The sequence below is a fragment of the Scomber scombrus genome, chromosome 20, assembly GCF_963691925.1.
Source record: "Scomber scombrus chromosome 20, fScoSco1.1, whole genome shotgun sequence".
Taxonomy (NCBI): domain Eukaryota; kingdom Metazoa; phylum Chordata; class Actinopteri; order Scombriformes; family Scombridae; genus Scomber; species Scomber scombrus.
The window spans coordinates 7060422-7068671 of record NC_084989.1 but is presented as its reverse complement, the minus strand read 5'-3'; positions in this window follow the sequence as shown (position 1 = coordinate 7068671).

Genomic DNA, 8250 nt, shown 5'->3' with positions numbered 1-8250 from the left:
CGGCAGAATGAAAAAGAACAGCAGAAGTTATAGATTTTAGATATACTGCAGTCCCTATTGGCTGCATTGAAAACGCTGCTGGTGCTGGCTGCCAAATAAAAAGGAGTGAATCACAGGACCTGTTTCCAGACATTGGATAAGGGATTTGATCCACCTCGCGCACATGAGAGAGAAGCTCTGGCTTAAAACAAGTCCAGTGAGTCGCTCTCCAATTTAGGCTTCCCACAATCCAGCAGGCGGGTGCTGAAATACTCATCTGAGAATCTACTTTTGACAATTAAGACACCCATGGAGGCATGGAAAGCTCTCAATTCCATTAGCCTCTGTGCTGTTTCACTCTATCTGTCCACTGAGCCTTAACTTACTTATTAGTACAAGTCTGCTGTATTTTGTTAGGGAAGCGATTAGTGAAATCTACATGAAAAGGCAATTTCCCCCCTTCTTTCCCCTTCACTCTCGCACACTTCATTGAGATCAGACAGATCTAAAGAATGGCATTTGCGCCTTAATGAAATTCGCTCCGCATCATTTCGGATGTTAATCTTTGGATGAAAGTGACTTGTGTCTTTATTTACTCGTTTCCATGTGACAAACGGTCAGAGTTGGCAAAAAATGACATCGGCGCTGGTGCGCTTCGCTGTTTAACCAAAGGCTGGGAGCATCGGCTGGCAGTCAGCTCAGAGACTGCGGCTCCGCTTTGATGTATTGGAGTTAATATCTTCCTGACATTTCTCAGGACAGATTTTCATCACAGGATTCATCTGTACTTTTGGGGCTATGTGATAAATGAGTCAGGACATTCATTTTCTTCTGCTAGTGTCTCGCCTTTGTGTGTGTGTGTGTGTGTGCATGTGTAAATATGTATCTACTGTTAAGATGCAGGGGTGTGAATCTTTGCATGAGGTGCATGTGTGTGTTTGTGTTTGTGTTTGCATATATTGCACCCGAGCCCCGGTGTGCTGAGCGGGCGGGAGAGTCTGGCATGAGCGTACTTGTGACAAGAAATAGACGGCGGCATTAATGGAACTGACATTAATTTGACAGAGCGCTCACTAACATGCGAAGTCACTCGCAGTTCATAAGAATAATATTAACTCGGCATTAACATGCGAGGCTGTCTGTTGCGCCAGATGCCAGGCGTTTTGCAGAGCCCGTAGCTGCAGCCTGTCTTTCTGGGCCACGCGTGGATCATGGATGGAGCTCATGCACAACAAGAAAAGCGTCATTCTTACTGTGTGGAGCTCTTCTGCTGTGTCTGCAGGGAGACACTTTGCAGCACAGATGCCATCCGGCATCGGCATTCTCCGAATAGCTAAAAGCAACCAGACAGTGAGGTTATAGTTTAGGGAGCAGGTTTAGACATAAAAACCTGTTCATCACTGCACGGCAGATATGGCTTTTTTTCAGCTTGATGAATTGCTGGCGTGCCCTTGAGCAGAGCTGCACACAAACACACATTTAATAAGTGTAGCCAGTGGAAAAGCTGAAGGCTATTTAGTCCCGGCCATTAACACTAATCAAAAACCACTTTACCTGATAAGGACTGCAGGGGTTGTCTACCAGCTACCAGCACCCACATCCCTCTTTGCTAATATTGACCCGGCTTAAACAAGGTGCCACTAGTAGGAACCGTGGATGTGATGAAGAGATACGGGTGAGAGCGCTAATTTGAAGTAAAGCGAAAGAGGTGCTCCACGGGCGAGACCTGGACGATTAGTCTATGACAGATGGCAAAGATACACAAACAGGTAAGTACACAATGACACACACACACACCTACATAGAACATGCACACGAACACAGAAAAACATGAATTCAAGACACAGTGAGAAAAAATGTATAGGGCCAGGAGAGGAAATAAAACACACATACTCACAATCACACACACACAAGAGGCCTATACAGTATGGATTGGGCATTGACCAAACCTCATGAAAGATGCAGTTATGCAGATGAGCTCGGGGTGAGTGACTGCAGGCCACGAGGCCACAGCTCTCCACCCTGCTCAACAGTCAAGCTCTTCCAGGCGACACAGACCTTCTGCTGTCACAGTCAATCACCACAAATACAATAGTGCACAGTGTTAATTTCCTTAATTGTGATCAAATGTGCCGTATGTTCCTCAGTGACATCTATTATGGTAACAAAGATGAGACGAAGCTGATTTCATCAAACAATAACTGAGATTCAATCATATGATGTTGAAAATTGGAGACTTAAATGGAATTTGAAGCAGAAAAGAACTGAAACGATGAATCCAAGTTGCTCTCCGCGCCACTCGAGCTTTACAATGATTTTTACCTTATTGTTTCTGCTTTACGACTTACAACTCTACTGCTGTGGTTCACTCATTTTCCCTCATAATGGTGTTCTATTCCAAAGCAAGAAACAGTTTTTGACTATAAAGGCTCTAAAAACTGAATTAACATGACACTATCCAGCACCAGACAGCAGACAAAGTTAGCAACTAGCTGGTGAATATAGTGGAGCATTTAGCAGCTAAAGAGCCTGATACTGTAACAACTACAAACTAAATGCTAATGTCCATCCATGTCTGCTGGATGTAGAATTTCATTACGTTAGCTTAAAAAGGTGATGGGAATGTTGGTGTATGTTCACAGCTTTGTTAGCACTGCCTACAAGTGGCAACATCATCTTTAATAAAAGAAGAGGAGACAAAAATCACATTACTTCATTAATTTCATAGCCACTTACTAGGTAACAAACACCAGGTAGTAACCGGTCCTGGCCAGGAAATAGTCTGACACTGGCTAATGGCACTTCCACTTCTGTTTTCGTACAGAATGAGATATAACGTGTTAATTAAAGATCTTTAGAGCTTCTGGTAGGTGTATTTTTGTTACATTTAGACAAAGCCAGGCTAGTTGCTTCCCCGTGTTTCTAGTCTGTATGCTAAGCTAAGCTAAGTGACTGCTGGCTCCAGCTACATATTTAATGTGCTAACATGGGAGAGGTATCAATCTTCTCATCTTAACTCCTGGCGAGAAAGCTAATGTATATCACAAAATGTTTAACTATTCATTTAACATCATAGCAGACCCCCTCGCCTCAAAGCTCAACTCTTTATCATACAACCCGTCATTTTTTAGTACCTGCTCCTTTAAAAATCAAGTGAATGAATTCTAACCTGCGAGCGGCTCGCTTCAGTTTTATTACAATTTTTCGTTGTAGAAGTTTCGTAGTTTTCTTTGACGAATACAAGACTAAAATGACCAGTTTTAGACAATTAAAATGTAATAATAAGGATGAAGCTGACTAAATAGGACTAAAGACTTCTAAACTCAGACAAAATGAACACTGATGGTATACAGGCTACACGATGACATCACTGTAGAGCTGTAACTCAACAGCGTCTTCCAAACAAAATTCCAAGAACATCCTTTCACTGCTGTGCACTATTGCTTAGAGCGGTTCTCGTTTTATCCTTCAACTTGCTCCATCTCCTACACAACCTGCTCAACCAGCAGGCTTGTTTGTTGTCTGCATCGCTTTTGATGTTTTTTCACTTTCCCGCTCACTCTTTTACCGAGCGGTGCTGTAATCCGTGCAGCAGAACGGAGAGCAGTGTATCAGCACCCACATACACGCTCTCGTCTGGAAGTCTGGAGGTCAGCGGGGCATGTATCATGAACAGAAACGAGGGATGAGATGCTTAGAAGATCATGCTGCAGAATAAAAAAAAAAAGACAAGAAAAACTGCAGTGTCCTACTGCAGATTTCCATCGCTTCATACATGCATAATTCAATTTAATATTTTTCCATTTTACGGCCCTAAATATTCATGAATGATAAGAGCTCAAGGCAAACTTGTTCAAAAAACTTGGCGAAATCCGTGAAAACTTGCTTCCTGCTACGTCGTGTTTTGTGGCCGGAGTTGTTTTTTTCCCCCGTCGCCCCTTGCTTTAACAAGATCAATATCGCAACATCGCTGTCCCCCCCCCCCCCCGCATATTGTGTTATGTTACACCATCACCGGCAAATGAAATAATGAATTCACGGCTTGACACAAAAGCAGATGAAGGCATATTTGAACATTCAAAGAGAGAGAGCGAGGGGAGAAAGAAGGAGAGAGAGTTAGAGAGAGAGGGAGAGAGAGAGAACATTCCCAAAATTAATTTTCATCTCCAGGGTTCATGCATATTTAATAGAGAGCGCTTGAATATCATAGGGTAATACTAGCCCGGCGTGCATACAGAGGCCGGGCTGCAGAGAGAAAATAAACGACCGTGATCGTTGTCATGAGCAATAACTCTCTGTAGAGCTGGGAAACAAAATAGCCAGAAATGCTTTGATGAAGGAGAGGAGGAGGAGAAGGGGAGGGGGGGTGTTAGAGAGAGAGAGATAGAGAGAGAGAGACATAGCACAGCACAGGAAAGCGAATGAGACAGAAAGAAGCTGTAGCAGAGGTTAAATACTGGTGGAGTGATGGTCCCTTTGGATGCAGCTGCTGCAGCTGCCGCTGTCTTTGTTTTTTGCAGGTGGGGACCGGAGCAGGGGAGTATGGGATATGGGGACAGTTAAGGGGGGGTGGGGGAGGGGGGGGCTGATGACTGAGTGACAGTAGTTGACAAGCCCTGTGGACGGCATCCCAGGAGGCTCTCTGTTACCCCCCCCCTCTTCCCTTTCAATGAGTAAACACATCACAGAATCAGCACATGTAAGCATGCATTGCAAGAGTGAGCGCTTGTCTCTCTCTCTCTCACACAGACACACACACACACACACACTCCTGCACACACACTACTATAAGTTTTCAGTTGTCAGTGAGGGACAGACTGAATAACTAGCTATTTTTTAAGCTCACATTAAACATATTACTGAACAGAACATATAGGCCGCCGTTGCCGGTAAGCTTGCAGGGGTGTTGCGTCTGTTTTCCACCTGTGCGCTCGAGGTGGCGCGCCGTGCACTTTAAGTACATACCAGCAGTGTCTATTTACCTATTAAACTCTCCGCGCTTATCCCATATTCATCCCACGTGTGGAAAAAAATGAGGCATGAAACAGCGTTGTCATGCTGAACAGAATTTTAATTACCGACCCTCTCCTCCCTTCCCGGCATGTGTGCGCTCCCAATTGGTCTGAAATAACAGCGAGAGAGGGAGAGAGAGAGAGAGAGAGAGAGAGAGAGAGAGAGGAGAATGGAAGAAGAGGAGGCCTTTCTGAGGGGTAGACAGTGCCATTAACACACGGCACTATCAGAGCATGCTGGAAAAAGCCAATATCGGCGTGCAATATGAACAGCATGGGGAGCGTACCCATTCAACCGCCTGAATGCAATGAGAGAGAGAAAAAAATACGTCAATCATTCTTCTTAAAAGGAGGCCCGTCTTATTCTACTGAAAAGAATTTTAAAAGCATGCACAATTTTCCACTAAGTATGTTAAAATTTGCCTGCATGACACGAGCTCAGTACCACTGAAGGCGAAGTGAGGCCTGTATTTGGAGATGAGTCCCTGGTTTCCTCTCAGCTCACCGCTCACTCTTCCAGTTGCTGGAGATGTGAAGCGCAGCTAAAAGACTGACGTTTATCTGAATAAACTTGCTTGATTAGTGCGGCACGAACCCCCCTCCTGCTTTCCTCCCTATGATCCCCCAACCCCCATGCCGCCATGGCGAGCTCTCTGACAGCTCGGGGAGCCCCACTAACTCATCTCAGCCCACCCCCCACCCCCCACCCCCCCTCACCCCACCCCCCAGGAGCTGCGACACCTTGCTTGTTTTATTTCCCACCCGCTAAATTGAGTCGTAAAGACTTGTAAAAATAACGATGGGAGCGGATGGGCCGCGTTCCCTTTCTTTTTTTTTTTGTATTTCCCATCAACCCCCCCGACCCCGACATCCCCCCCCTTTCCACCTTTCACTTTCCCATGAGTCCCAGGTGGGCTGTTTGTCGACCCATTTAAAAAGCCGTGACAAGTTAACAAGAGCGAGGATATTTACGGAACGCTGACCTCCGCTGGGGCTGAATCGGGCGGTTTGACGCATCGTGCAGGTGTGTTCTAAACTTAAATCTAACCCCCTCCACCCCCCCTCACCACCCAGTCAGTCATGGGGAATAGGTGGAGGCAGATCTGAGACATGCAGACAGATGTGCGGGGGTCTGTTTACACGCCATCCTCCTGGGCCACAGACTGAACATATGGATGCGGTAACACGAACTTAAACCTCCACAAACACATCGGTACAGAGGGCTTATCTTTAGGGGCAGCGTGAGAATGTACACTATAAATCCCACTTAGAGCAAGAGCAAATCAATCTCTCATATTCTCTATCTCGCACCGTTTACTCATTAACCATTTCGGCATTGATCGTATTCCTGTGGCAGTTAACCCATGTTAAACAAAGGCAGTAAAAAGAAAGAGGGGGGAGTGTTAAATTCAGTCAGAAGCAATACGATTCATTAGGTGTAATTTGGTGAGTGTGTAGCTCATAAATCACAGTCCGTTGGGTGGTAGCTTCGCCCCGGCGTACAGTATGAGGTGGCATCGGTCGGCAGAGTAATGAAACCCAATCCACGAAATCTTTGCTCCCTGAAGTGTGCTACTGCTCTCACAGACTAGAGTACGATGCAGCCACAAAAGAAGGAGCACGGAAGTTATACAACCCTGTTAACATGCATGAAAAATGTATGATTTAAAAAATGTATAAGTCCTGCAGCATTTAATCGCACCATCGTCGCAGATTTCACACACAGCTACGGTTTCTTCTCTTGGAAAGGATACAGTCGGAGGAAAAAATATAAAATGGAACGTCCATTAAAATTATTGTTCAGGGGAAGAGAAATTCCACCGGAGCAGGCTGACAAGTTTGACGGAGAGCAAGGTAGACTGGTTCTACTCAAATGGTCCCCTCGTGGCCTGATGGAGCGTGCTTCCCTCGTAAAGACCGATGTCCAGACTCCAGCGTCCCTCCTGGGATTGAAGCCACTGCTTACTTGTGCGTGTGTGTGTGTGTGTTGGTGTGTGTTTGTGTGTGTCAGCACGCATGTCCTTGTACATGCAGACATGCCTGCCCCCAGTCAGGTAACTGGCATTTTCATCTCCTTCAGGATTCGGCCATGTGTGAAGGAGGGACACTCTCGTCTGCGCGGGGCGAAATGGACATCTGACAGTCGTTTCCATGGAGAGGTCTGCGGTCATATTGGAGGTCAACTCATGGTTATAACGGCTGAACAGCTGTTTATGTGACTAGATGTGCTGCCTACAAAATGGAGAAAACAAATCATTTCACTGCTGTTTGTGGCTGTTTAAAGTCTGACTGAAATTCTTGTTATTTGCCGACAAATCTACATTATATATCATGTTTCACTTTGCGGTCTTATTTTGGTAGAATTACCAAAATAGAAATTGCAATAACCAAAAAACGTGCATCACCCCCTACATCTCCAGGTGGCATGGATCTTTGCTATTGCCTTGGTGTTACTGTTGGTGGTTTAATTGATCCAATATCTGTGTGGGTGTGCTAAAAATAGATCGAAATATCACCTCAGTTACAACAGATGTCTCGTTAACCAGTTGGGGTGAGAACATTGTTAGCAGTTATTAAGTCCAACTTGTCTCGGCTCTTTGTTTCAACGTACCTTTTTCATAAATTATTCAGTGCGAGGATACAGAGTGCTGTGGTTACTGGACTACCAGTTGCCAGAGGTGCAAAGTTATTTATAGTAACATTTACTCAAGTAATGTGCAATTTTGATACACTTTGATACTTTACTTTAGTATTTTCCATATATGCAACTTTATATTTCCACTCCACAGCTTCAGTTCTTTTCAGATGAAGGTTTGACACAATGGATAATATAACAAGCTTTTAAAATATAACACATTGTTAAAGATGAAACCAGTGGTTTCCAGGCTTTTTTCTGTCTTTTGATGTCAGCAGTGTGTAGTCAGGGTCACATTTCAGATGTCCATGAGTTGTTAAAAACTCCAACAAATAGGGATTTTTCCCTTTTAACTTCTCACATGGTTTCATTTGAAAAAAAAAAAGTTCAAATGACCCTATATTTCAGCAAAAATCAAATATTAGAGAAAAAGTTCAAAAAACTGAAAACAGAACTTAGTTTTTTCTTCTTTCCTCTCCCACTAATCATCTGATGACCCTTCAGATCTTTCAGCTGACTCTTTGAAGGGGCCCCACCCCTAGGCTAGGAAACACTTAACTAAACTAAGTAACTGTATATAAAGTAGTGTAAACTAGCTCCACCTCCAGCAGCTACAACAGCAAC